Consider the following 14,164-nt stretch of genomic DNA (forward strand, 5'->3'; position numbering starts at 1 on the left):
TTAATTGCTGACCATAATTTCTGCATATGAATATCAAACATTAAGTGAAAGATTGTATGCCAATGACTAACCAAAATACCTACTACTTGATCATTATTGATTAATAATCCCGTATTTGATTAATTTTATAAGCATTCATTTGGTGATCATTATGAGTAAAATGATCGAAGCGCACCAGTAAAACCAGAGTAGGTCACTGATGACATGGCTTTCTCTGTTGACAGCGGGCTATTAACTTCAGCACTGTGGAGAGCAGCCGCCATGGAACGAGGGAGAGCCAGATAGCGATTGGATAATAATGTTAAGACGCCGAAATCGCGAGTAGAGAGCAGTGTGCCTATTGGTCAGGACTGATGGGACAGCAGATTCACGGACAATGATAGGACAGCTACAGCATTGGAGATGCATTACTTCCACGACCTCGTATAAAAAAGTGAAATAACAGTGATTTATTCTACTTTATCTCTTCATTATCAAGCTTTGTCATTCCTCATATTCGATGAGGTGGAACTGACAGCATGCAGCCGAGGGACAGGACATTGTAAATAGCAACAGTGCGCTCAGGACAGGAGGAGGTAAGCAGATTATGTTTCCAATGGAAGTCCGTAATGTCTTTAGGGTCGGTTGATCCCTATCAGGATATCACTAATTTCAAAGATAGCGGGTTGACTTGAAGCGAGTACCGGTAGTATATCGGTCTATTCAGCGAATTCAAATCAAAACACCACGAATGTTAGGCTATGAAGACTGATTTAGTAAGTCTCCACTTTTACTCGCACACCGGAAGGATCCCAGTTCTTAAACTCTGAAGAGTCACCATTGAGCCGATGCCACCAACACGTCTCTGTATGTGTGTGTGTGTCAGCAAATCTCTTCAGTCGAATGTGACAAGTGACAACGTTGAGATTATAGATCTTGAAAACACTGGGTAAAAGCATTGCTACAGTATGTCCCAAGTGGTGTCACACATAAACTGCACACTGGCATAATTGATCCATCACTTTCTGTCAGTAGTCTTTGTTCAATTATTGTGTTAGACCTACTAATGTAATGTGCAAATACATTTCACCAGTGAGTGCAAAAGCTGATTGGTACTGAGTTTTAGAATGACTGCATTTACAAAGCTACACTTTCTTTATTTGTAGGTTCAAGAGATTGAGGACCAAAACAATCTGAACAATAAAATCAACAGTCATGGCTGGTAAAGATTTGCATTACATTTAAATCGACACGCAGTATGCATATGTTTTGGTACATTATCATGGTGTTGGATGAAAGCCATTTACTTTCTGGTTTGGCTCTCATCAACCAACCAATCATACAAACAATATTATCTAGCCTAACATGACACACCTGCATATGCTACCAATGTATTATTGACTCATGAAATGATTGTCATTTCTCCAGCAGAGAATAACTTCCCTCCAATACCGGGGTTCATCCCCCTGCAGCCGTGTTTCTACCAGGACTTTGACGAGGAGATCCCTGAACAGCATCGCACCATGTGCAAGAGACTCTACCACCTGTGGATCTGTGAGTGCCCACTGCCACTACCCACTACCCACAGCCCACTACCCACTACCCACAGCCCACTAGCCACTGCCCACTACCCACAGCCCACTACCCACTGCCACTACCCACTACCCACAGCCCACTACCCACAGCCCACTACCCACAGCCCACTGCCACTACCCACTACCCACAGCCCACTACCCACTGCCCACTGCCACTACCCACTACCCACAGCCCACTACCCACAGCCCACTAGCCACTGCCCACTGCCACTACCCACTACCCACAGCCCACTAGCCACTGCCCACTGCCACTACCCACTACCCACAGCCCACTACCCACAGCCCACTAGCCACTGCCCACTACCCACAGCCCATACTAGAACAACTCTAGTCAGCCACTCTGTTATAGAGTCCACATATTTAGGGGTTATGATCTCTTATTGCACTGTTATACTTGTTTCACACTACTGAGCTGAGCCAAGAGAGCCTAGCCAAGCTGCACTGCGCTGGCCTGATTACTCATCAACCATAGTTGCTGGAACTGTGCTGGAAAGGAACGTGTGAAAGGAAAATAAGTGTGCCAGGACAGTACGGTTCAGGAAGCCACAATAGTGTGAAACAAGTTTCCCCTCTGTGCAGAGTTTCTGTGTAGCACGCTCGCCAGTGTAGCCTACTGTTTAGATTAGATCATTGTGGTGAACACACGGGAGCTGACAGTTAACCTCTCCCATGCCACATGGGTTGTCTTCATCCACCACAGCTACAAAGAATGACGGAGGGTGTTCTGGTTTAACTAGATATGTGTATGTCGGTGGTGGTCGGTGCCGTTTAAGATGAGGGAAGAGCATTTTTTTTTAATGAGCACGAGCATGGACTAAATCAATTATTTAGTGACGTGAATATATTTTGTATCATTTTATCTAAAAAGGATAACTTTTCCACTGTTTCACAATTTACATTTTCCTGAAATTCACTGAGTATCTGCCTTCACTAGTGTGTCTGTCATCCAGGCCCGTGGGATGATGCATATGCTGCTCCTTCTTCACATTTAATGACTTATCTTTTATTCTCTCTGCAGATCCCCCCCATTAAGTGATAAACATGTAAACAGGTATTCTGTACCTCTGTGTTTGCACTTATACACCAAAACCAGTGTTGATGGAATGTTGTGCTTGTTCTGCATGTTTGATGTTTCTATGAGTTTATGTGTCTATGATTTCAGTCATTCTAAAATTTAACCCCTTAAACTCACCTCATTGAAAAGTCACCCTTGTCACATTAGATGTATTGGTCAAGAATAGACAGAATTGTACAGAAAACTCAAAGGTATTCTTTGCTCAACTTAACCAATTAAAATACTTTTAGCCTTCACTTTGTTTCTTTGCCTGAGATGAAAAAAAGACTAATCACTTAATGGGTCTATTATTATAGCTCTGGTTGGGTTTGTAAAATACTAATCACTTAATGGGTCTATTATTATAGCTCTGGTTGGGTTTGTAGCTTGGATGAAGGGATATCTCTTCCCTTTGTGGACCAGTAATTGAAGCTGATTGGCTGCCTGTGGCAGTTCTGTGGAGCAGGCCGGAACTGAACCTCTAGCTCGCGCAGTGCTTTAAATTACAACCAATTTGTTCTTAAGAACAGTAGGTTTGCTAGATTACTGAGACTTAGAGCAAAACAGAGAAGAGAAAGAAAACATGGACATCTGAAGAAAGGACACCCAAGGAACCGGAGTGGACAGAATGTGCACATTTATCTGAGAGCTGGTTCCCTGACTGGGGTTATACTGTATTATACTTTGGCATTGTTCTACTGGTGTGATTAACAATGTGTTCTCCTGGTGGTGTGTTTTATAGTGTATGCAATCACCCTGGCTGTGAATTTGGCGGGCTGCTTTGTGTGGATGCTGGGTGGAGGGGGCGTGACAAATTTTGGCATGGCCATCATATGGTTGAATCTCTTCACCCCCTGCTCCTATGCATGCTGGTTCAGGCCCATCTACAAGGCCTTCAAGTAAGTGGATTTCATACACATCCCTAAGGTATCCAAGTACCACTAGATCCTTTTAAGCTATAACTAGGGCCCACAGTTTTTCTTGATCAGGCTATGTGGTCAGGAAAACCCCCCAATCTTACTATGACACCATTATGCTTGATCATAGTGATATACCGTCAGTCAAGGGAAATCAGTTACCGCCAAGAGAAATCTTGAAAAGGGGCTTATTTATTAACAAGTACCACACTGTGTAATGTGCTGTGTGTCTGTGTATTTACAATTCCTTTTTGTTGTTCTCCGAGGACTGACAGCTCGTTCAACTTCATGGCGTTCTTCTTTGTGTTCATGGCCCAGGTGGGCATCAGTATTATTCAGTGCATAGGGATCCCAGGCTGGGGAAACTGGTAAACTGCTTACACATTCAAATCACCTTCAATAATAAGCCCATTATAAATGATTATACACATGTATAAATGCTTAGAAATGTTCCATAATGTATTATAAATGAAAGTTATTGTGTTACCGACAAATGTTTAGCCAAAACATTTATGTCTTTAAAACAACAGCAGTATAACCTCCTACATTACCACATCCTGTCATATCATTAACAATGCAATGCAATAGATGACAGTCAGGAAATAGCCTCACTCAGGACATTTCTGACTCCATTCTGTCATTCTGTCTGAGTTTAAGGCTGTTAAGGGCTAAATGTCACCTGGCTTCACTTTGATTAGCAGATGTAATTGTAATGGCAGCTTTCATAAAGTGTATAAATGTCAACATTCAGAAATGGATGGTTTTATACGTGGGATATAAAACTTTTTTAAGGCTGATCCATGATATTAGCCTGCTACATAAAGTGATCATGATCGCTGTCAATGTTCGGAAGGTCTTCCTAATTTTTGGTATACTCAGTGTACACGAGCAAAAGGTAACTGTCTTCTTCTTCTCTACATCTCTCAGCGACTGGCTGGCCACCATCTCTTTCTTCAGCTACAACCTTTGGATCGCCTTGCTGATGCTCATCCCCACCCTCTTTTTCACTGCCACGGCAACGTTAATATAATCTGTGTTCCGTCACAACCATGGGACACGTAGAGCATGAAGATGTGCTGATCTTTATGTCAATCACTCATGCCCATTGTGCCGGCTGGTGCATAGGGCAGCAACAAAGGTCTCCATTGCTCTCTGTCATCTTTATGTGCAGCCTGACATTTTCCTGTCGTCCCACTGCTCCCTCTCTCCAGGTCCATAACTTCTACCGTGGCAGCGGGGGCAGCATAGGCAAGGCTCAGGAGGAGTGGACCACAGGGGCCTGGAAGAACCCCCACATCCAGCAGGCAGTGCAGCAGGCAGCTATGGGAGCCGCCACGGGGGCCATGGTGCCGGATCAGCAGTACTCCAGCAACACCCCACAGTACAATGACAACCAGATGTAGGGGATAAAGTGGAGGGAAGCTTGTCAAAGCACGAGCAGGAGTTTGGTATCTGTTTATCCCATCCCAAAAAAAGTGTGTCTTTATCATAACAGCTCTTTCTATAGGGCAGGGGTCTTCAACCTTTTTTGCCCAGGGACCCTCTCCCAGGCACACCGGCAACCCAGGGACCCTCTCCCAGGCACACCGGCAACCCAGGGACCCTCTCCCAGGCACACCGGCAACCCAGGGACCCTCTCCCAGGCACACCGGCAACCCAGGGACCCTCTCCCAGGCACACCGGCAACCCAGGGACCCTCTCCCAGGCACACCGGCAACCCAGGGACCCTCTCCCAGGCACACCGGCAACCCAGGGACCCTCTCCCAGGCACACCGGCAACCCAGGGACCCCCATCATACGTTAGTGATTTGTTTTCTTCTCACTTGTCTTGTCTTAGCATCAAGTGAATGATAATGGCAAGGAGAAGTAATCAACATTTCAAAAATGAATAGGATTGTTTTTCATTATTGTAATTGGGGAAGGAAGTCTAACATAGCCTATTAGCTTGAAAGGTAACTCCAAACACACTAAGAGCTGCTGTTTAGCTGGTTACACAAAGGTTAGCCATATGTTTGGAAAAATGCATGTCTAAGCCAAGAAAGCTTACCAGCAGCCAGCGACACTTGACGCACTGGTAGCCGATGTCAGATACTCCGGTGAGTGTAATTGGCTCCAATAAGTGTAATTTGCTTAATATTAGGAGTTAAGAAATAATGTTGACATCATTAGAAGGAAGATATTCTCCTTTTTTCTGCTGTAATCATTTATTCTATTGTTGCTAGCGTTATACCCCTGCTATAGGGCACTACACTACACTTCCACACTATACCAGCTGACTCTGAACACCCATAACGTCAAGACATTTCGTGTTCTCAGCATCTACACTGAACTACAGTATCTGGTTTCTACTGTGCGATATCATATTTCTGCTTCCGCTGCTTTGTTTTGATGTGTCACATCAAAGACGTGTCCCCTATCTTATGTCACTGTGTTAGCAGGGCCCTGTGGCCACATGTACACAGCACCAACTCCGCTCGTCAGAGCTCATTCCAATCACCCACTATCCTCTCCTCTATGATCTTCGGTTTCGGTTTTTGGTAGCCTCCTCCTGCTCATGACTTGTAAAGTCATGCTCATGATATAGTATCTCAATGATATATTTGTTAGTTTTTTTCATAGTAAGTTACTGGACTCGAGGTTTTGCAGTGAATAAATGTAGCCACTGGCTGTAGGAAGAGAGCCATGTAAAGACTGTGTTTGAGTGCAGTACTATTCACTTTAAAATGTTTATTTTCTTTTTTTAAATCTACTGATATATCAAAGCAGATAAAAACGGTTTATTACAGAACGTAGCACTGGGATAACTTTAATATTTTACCAGGAGTGTTTATGTACAGTAGGATATAGCGTATTTGGTAATAAATATGTATTTTAAGAATGTATTACTTTGTATACTAGTGAATGCCAGGTGATTGAACAAAACTCTCCTCTGAGCCATCAGGGTATTATTTTCAGGTAAAGCAGAGCTATAAACTCTGGGCATAAACTGTGAACCTTTTCCCTTTACGTCCATATGTATGTTTTTGATAGCTTATATAATATGTATTTAAAATGAACCCATAATCCTGTTTTGATTTAATACTGAGGAGGTAGCGAGATTTGGAAGTCCACTTCCTTCGAGTTTAACCTGGACGTTGGTGTTGATGTCCCTGGGGCTCACTGTGTACGTTGATATCTTTCATCGGGCTGGCTCAGAGGCTGTTTTAAAGAGACTCAACGGAGAGATAACTGTGTGCTACCAGCTCCTAGGCCTGAGCTGAAAGATTAAAGGCCAGTCGCATTTATCCACAGTCATGGAAATGGGACTTTCTTCTGAAAGTCTGAGAAGTAATGAATGGAGTAATGAATGAAGTAATGAATGCGTACCAAAACACAGAACTCTTTTTAGGGGACTATTGTACAAAATGTATTTTGAACAAGGCTCTCCAAGGCTCTCTCTTGTTGTACGATTGTTTGACCACAGAGGGGCGCCGACGGTTCCTTTAATTTGTATGAGAGAAAATCCCTGATATCCAAGCTGCCTGCACTCAGACGTCTGTCTATCCATACGGTAGACTTTAGGTCTATAGCTCAGTCAGTATTCAGTCAACAGCTCAATGGTTCCTCCTGTTCCCAGGTAATAGCTACATGTGACCAGGAAGGAAGGGAGAGATAGAGTCTTACATCTAAGTGGGCTCCAGTCAGCCGCAGCCTGGCTCATACTGCCCTCCTGCCACCTCTCTCTCTCACAGGGGCAGATGGCTGAGCAGGCGGTCCCTGTGAACACATTACAGTGGGCTCTAAGCTGTAGGGGAAAGAGAGACATTTATGGGTGCCACTTTCTCTGGGGTAGTAGGGGTTTGAAAATGACCTAAATGGGCTCCTATTGAGGGAAGAAGAGAGAGAGAGCAGTAGAAAAGCAGTGTTTCCCAGGTGTTCATTAGTTCATGTTCTAGCTAGATCACTAACCTGGCCTAATCTATATATACTAAGGCACCTTAACCCCTCAAGTAGCTGTATTCAACATTATTACAGTATGCAAATTATTTTAGAGAAATCCCCCAAACCTATACTTCCTTTCTCTCCTACATCTAAAAGGAATCAGCTATGTACTCAGTACTATGTACTGTGGTGTAAGCTATGCAGATAACCCTTGACTATGGAAGGATTGTGTTTGTAAGTACAGTTGTTTGGGCTCAGATTAGCCTGCGACTGATGTAAAGGTGTCTAGAGCACTGTTAGCTTAAACTGTGATATAATCAGTATTCAATAAGCTCTGTCTATGCAGTAATCAAGCAGAAGCATTGACCAAAGTTTTCCCCTGGCACACGTTCATGTGCAACCACCACAGCTCACACAGTACCAGCAGATGCTGTTGCTTCTTTGTCATGTCCATGTCATTAAATGTGTGGGAGATCATTGAACCAGTGGGATATCCCCCTTATGCTTATGCTGATCATGTGAGATGGCGTGGTCATCTTGGAGAGACAACTAGACAGTATTCTGAAGCACAGTTAGAAGAGGACTTTTATTCTAAAGTGTAATTGTTACGTACATTTAAAAATGTTGTCTTGTCGTTTTATGTTTTGATTTCCCTTACGGACATTAAACAAACTCTATTCCATTTTATGCCTTGATAATATACAGTGGGGTTAAAAATTATTTAGTCAGCCACCAATTCTGAAGTTCTCCCACTTAAAAAGATGAGAGGCCTGTAATTTTCATCATAGGTACACTTCAACTATGACAGATAAAATGAGAGAAAAAAAATCCAGAAAATCACATTGTAGGATTTTTTTATGAATTTATTTGCAAATTATGGTGGAAAATAAGTATTTGGTCAATAACAAAAGTTTTTCTCAATGCTTTGTTATATACCCTTTGTTGGCAATGACAGAGGTCAAACGTTTTCTGTAAGTCTTCACAAGGTTTTCACACACTGTTGCTGGTATTTTGGCCCATTCCTCCATGCAGATCTCCTCTCTAGAGCAGTGATCTCCTCTAGAGCAGATACTTATTTTCCACCATAATTTGCAAATATAAATTCATAAAAAATCCTACAATGTGATTTTCTGGATTTTTTTTCATTTTCTCTGTCATAGTTGAAGTGTACCTATGATGAAAATTACAGGCCTCTCTCGTCTTTTTAAGTGGGAGAACTTTCACAATTGGTGGCTGACTAAATACTTTTTTTGCCCCACTGTATATGTTGTCTGGTCTTTGTGTGTCTTGACTGTGTGTTGTTGGGAAGTGGAGTCATGGTGTGAGTGTTAGTTGGACTGTCTGTTAGTTGGACTGTCTATTAGTTGGACTGTCTATTAGTTGGACTGTCTGTTAGTTGGACTGTCTGTTAGTTGGACTGTCTATTAGTTGGACTGTCTGTTAGTTGGACTGTCTGTTAGTTGGACTGTCTATTAGTTGGACTGTCTGTTAGTTGGACTGTCTGTTAGTTGGACTGTCTGTTAGTTGGACTGTCTATTAGTTGGACTGTCTGTTAGTTGGACTGTCTGTTAGTTGGACTGTCTATTAGTTGGACTGTCTGTTAGTTGGACTGTCTATTAGTTGGACTGTCTATTAGTTGGACTGTCTGTTAGTTGGACTGTCTGTTAGTTGGACTGTCTGTTAGTTGGACTGTCTGTTAGTTGGACTGTCTATTAGTTGGACTGTCTGTTAGTTGGACTGTCTGTTAGTTGGACTGTCTATTAGTTGGACTGTCGGTTAGTTGGACTGTCTGTTAGTTGGACTGTCTGTTAGTTGGACTGTCTATTAGTTGGACTGTCTATTAGTTGGACTGTCTGTTAGTTGGACTGTCTATTAGTTGGACTGTCGGTTAGTTGGACTGTCTATTAGTTGGACTGTCGGTTAGTTGGACTGTCTGTTAGTTGGACTGTCTATTAGTTGGACTGTCGGTTAGTTGGACTGTCTGTTAGTTGGACTGTCTGTTAGTTGGACTGTCTATTAGTTGGACTGTCTATTAGTTGGACTGTCTGTTAGTTGCTGTCACTGTATTAGCTCTCCAGTCCCTTGCTGATTTTGGAACCAGGCTGTTAAATATGCGTTACAAAGGTGTTGTATAATTTCAGCCGGTAGTTTTCAAAGTAGCGCTCACGATCCAAAACTGGTCCCCGAAAATGGTGTGCTATTGTGTACAACATCATCCCTTTCATATGATATGTGACACTCCCTCCTGCAATCCATATAATATGTTACATATTCCAGGGGAATCTGCAGTTGCTATTAATTTGTTGACTTGAATTAATGAATTATTGGTATGTACCCATTGAATCTTGAAGAATATAACTTATAAATGCCTCATGAGCTTATTAGTTAAACTGTCGGTACGACCCAAAATATGAGCTTGTTTTACTCCAATGTTTGTTAAGAAAGTAAATGTAAACAAACAAGATATAGACGAAAGACATGGTGAAAATTATCATTTTTATATAATGGACGGTCAGTGTTAGCTCTGGTTAAATTTCTCCAGCCCCATCCCTCAGCTTTTTACTGAAACAGGGAGCGGGGACATCACTTTGCTGTTGATTAAACTGGTGATTGCCGCTTTAAGATCCCGTTCAAATCTCTAACTTGCTGTCTGCAAGTTATTCATGTCACTTGTTTACCCACAGTCTCTGTGCAGATCGTTAATCTGCGGTCACGAAAGCATCTCACAATGTGTGGCACCTATTTGTTGCAATTGCATTTGCATTTCGTAATTAAAATGTGATGTTGAAATACTTTCCAAAACACAACAAATGAAACCAAGAAACATATATTCTCTATCTAGTGAGAAAACCTAGTGTGAGCCTGTGCATCCAGAGACTGCCTATAGGTGGCAGTGTTGATTCAGTGTGAGTGAGGGGTGCGCTGTTAAACTGTTCAACCAGTTGTCCACTGGGGGCAGTATACGATCTGTGTTTTTCTCCTCTGCCAGTGTGTGATTTCCCCAGATACACAGCCCTGAACACAAACAGAAAGAAATCCCAGATAGTCAAGGTGATAAAAGCGATATGGCCAACATTTACTTGTCTGGCTAATAACTTTACTCTTGGTAAACTCAAATTTACTGAGCACAATTTCACCCTGGACATCCTCTGAGAAGGTGTCTCATCATAGATTAGATTCAAAAGCCCTTTAAATGGATTTATCTCTGGATGTCTCCTTGCTTTCCCGCTCTCCTTGTGTTGAGAGTGATAGAATCACTCAGAGGAGCTGGAGGAGAAATGACACAGTGATATAGGCACCCAGAGGACCCACTAGCAGTCACGGACCAGCCCTGTTATTGGTATAAACATTAAAAGCCATCTGTTGAATTGGGCCCACGTTTTATGAAAGAACAAGTCAGATAGATGCATTCTGGTTAATATGAAATAGCGATGGTTGGCAGCATTGGAATTGCATCATTGATTCATAAACAACTAAGGTTGTATAGTGGTAGTGCATATCATACTCAGCATGTTATAAGCATTTAGTAACATTAATAGTATTTAGACAGTTGCTATTTGTAACACATTGTTTTGTCTTTCATGATAGTGTAGTAGACATGAATATACCAGGAACTCAGCTTAGCAACATCTCACCCAGGTCTTAGCGAAGATGTGAAAACTGCTCTCTGTGTTGAATTTATAACATAAAGTCAACAGCCATTCCTCAAAATGTGTCGGCATTAACTTTTGACCTGGCTGTGTATCCCCCTCCAGCTTCAATATTTTGATTACAGTCACCATGGCAAACTGCTAAAAATTCCCTCATACAGTAAACACATCTCTTCCCCATGATCAGTCAAGCTTACATGAGAGGAGAGGGCGGTGGAGGGCAGTGTGAAGAAGGAGGGGGGTCCACACAGAGGCCACAGTGTATGACCTGGAGCAGGCCGAACACAGAGGGGCTTTATGTGCTACCAGTCAGCAAAGAGACAGACAGAGAGTTCCCCTTCAGGCTGTTCTAAACACTCCCAGGGACCTGGGCTGAAGGATCACACCCTGGCTACTGCTAAACCATGCTCTTAGAGGTGTGTGTCTGCGGTCACTTACCTAAACCAAACCTGGACTCTCTGGGATCACTCAGGCGTGTGGTGAGTCACCTGGAACATGGTGGAGCTGAAGATCAGTTTAGGTGTGACCTGGTCTCAGTTGGCCTTGTAGACCAGGCCTATTGGAAGGCCAGACTTTGGTTTCTCTCATTTAATTGCTCATTAAGATAAATACATCAGCAGCTCAGCGGTTAACTAACAGAGTGATTAATGGCTAGTAGAAGGCACACAGAAGGCAGTATGGCAAACCCACAGGCATCCCCTGTTCTTATTTTCTTGAGTGTAACTTAAAATGATGTGTTCCGGAGACACAGGCAAACACACACACACTCTCTCCAAGAGTAGCAGTGATCATGTGGTAAGAATTCCCAACCCAGCTCATCTTCTCACGCACATCACGAGATGGATCAGAGCAGCCAGCCAAGAACTAAGGAGGGGTCACCAAGCTGTCTGGAGTCAGGCCACGTTACTCTGCTACAGAAAAGACTGTTGCCGCCACCAGGATGTGAAATCACCCATCTGATGATGGGAGGCGTCCCATTGACACCCAGAGGAGACAGGGACAGTACAGGCTGTCGTGTAGAAAGAGTCCACTGAAATATGGTGCTGTCAGAGGACGGGAGACGCAGGGCAGAGTGCTGCTGGCGGCTGCAGCCGAGGCGCCATCACTCCCTGTGGCTGACTTCATCAGCTTTCCCTGTGGAGCCCATTGGGAAGGATGACGTCTGCAGACATTCTGTATATACATACATACAGACAGATATATCCCTCACTAACTGGGGGAGTCCTACCTTGCCTTCTGAACATCCAGTCATTAGTTTCAATTGTCTGGGACCATAAACACGAATATCCCAAATTCAATTTCTTCCCCTTTCAAAGAAGGGGCGCCTTAATGAGAATGTATTGCCCTGTTGTTGCAGCCGTGCAGTCGTTCGGACTCCCATGGATACGAAGGAACGAGACATTTGCATACTCCTTAAAACTGATGAGTGGGGAAAGTGAGAGAACCTAAGTTTTAAGAAGAATACATCTTTGCCTCAGACACCAAAACCGGGGCCAGATGTTTCAGAGATGAGGCACGAGGCATTTAAACTGTCAGGCTGTGCACTCGAGTGTGTCGTCAGTCTACTACTCAAGCTGCTTCCCAGCCTCCTATAACGCCCATCGCTTTCGATGCAGAGCGCTAACACAAAAAGTGAGATGTTTGTTATCTCAGATATATACGGCACACTCTGCTCTGTATAAAATATGTACAGGATGAGCCAGGATGAGCCATTATCAAAACAAATGAGCCAGTGACTGCAGCTGCATGTAAATCAGAACATCATTTAGTTCACTGTTCAAATGATGGAAACAGTTTTTTTTCTTCTTGACTTACACTGTGCCCACTCAGTCATTGCTCCTTTTTTCTCCATCCAACCTGGACTCGGGGGTAGATGCAACAAGGAAACGGAAATCCAGGTTAAATATTATACTAATTTGTGTCCCGGATTTCCGTTTACTCTGTTGGATCTATCCCTAAGTATTGTAGGGGTATGGTATGTATCAGGTATGGTATGTAGCAGTGTAACCTTTTCCTGCAGTCAAATCACCAAAGCGCCCTCTCGTGGCCTCATGGGTGGAATGTTATTAATATTTTTTGTACAGAAAATCCAGTGTTTCTATGTCAAACATTTTTTTTAAATATTTTATTCTGTTGTTTATATAAACTGTAATATTGGGATGTAAACTCAACATTTAAAAACATGTCAACTCTACACTGAGTGTATAAAACATTAAGGACACCTTCCTAATATTGAGTTTCACCCCCCTTTTGCCCTCAGAAGAGCCTCAATTCGTCGGGCATGGTGTCGAAAGCGTTCCACAGGGATGCTGGCCCATGTTGGCCCATTTTGACTCCAATGCTTTCCATGTCTCAATTTTCTCAAGGCTTAAAAATCCTTCTTTAACCAGTCTCCTCCCCTTCATCTATACTGATTAAAGTGAATTTAACTAAAGTGACATCAATAAGAGATCATAGCTTTCACCTGGATTCACCTGGTATGTTCACCTGGATTCACCTGAAAGAGTAGGTGCCCTTAATGTTTTGTACATTCAGTGTATATCTGACATGGTACAGAGCTCTTCCTTTTGTTAAGCCCATGACCATGTGTGTGTGGTGTATACTTTTGTTTCAAAGTAGATTTGTTTAAGAAACCTGATTTAGCCCACTGCAGGAAAAGGTTATTCACATTTTTTGGTGAGAGATTGCATTTTTTTTATGAGCATGGCCTTATTTATATTATAGCATATTGGATGACTGTCATTCATATTTCATTCACCCAGCTCAATGTAACATCGACAGGTTTAGGCTACTACATGATACTTGAATTTTCACTATACCCATCATGAGGTTGCTACAACCTAGCCTATGAATGAAAGTGTACAATATAGGTGTACAAAAAATGTGAATAATCAAGGTGACAGACAGTGACACATTCAATACCATATTGCACATGCTTGCCTGCATCTAGCGGATCTAAGGTGTAATCATTAGACCAACAGTTGAAATCGAGACATTCTATTGGACAAATTCCTGTATGTTTATCCCCATTTCATTCCGTTTAAGAAA

General features: G+C 42.7%; 1 long non-coding RNA gene across 1 annotated transcript; it reads left to right on the forward strand.

Moving 5' to 3' along the window:
* The first annotated feature begins 239 nt into the window (after nt 1-239).
* LOC110506448 (uncharacterized) lies at nt 240-4,641 on the forward strand. The gene is made up of 4 exons (XR_005039845.2): nt 240-575; nt 1,146-1,201; nt 1,408-1,533; nt 2,593-4,641. It is a non-coding gene; the product is annotated as an uncharacterized LOC110506448 (long non-coding RNA).
* Nucleotides 4,642-14,164: the final 9,523 nt, after the last annotated feature.

The sequence above is a fragment of the Oncorhynchus mykiss genome, chromosome 26 (genome assembly GCF_057628025.1).
Source record: "Oncorhynchus mykiss isolate SJ-2025 chromosome 26, ASM5762802v1, whole genome shotgun sequence".
NCBI classification, from domain to species: Eukaryota; Metazoa; Chordata; class Actinopteri; order Salmoniformes; family Salmonidae; genus Oncorhynchus; species Oncorhynchus mykiss.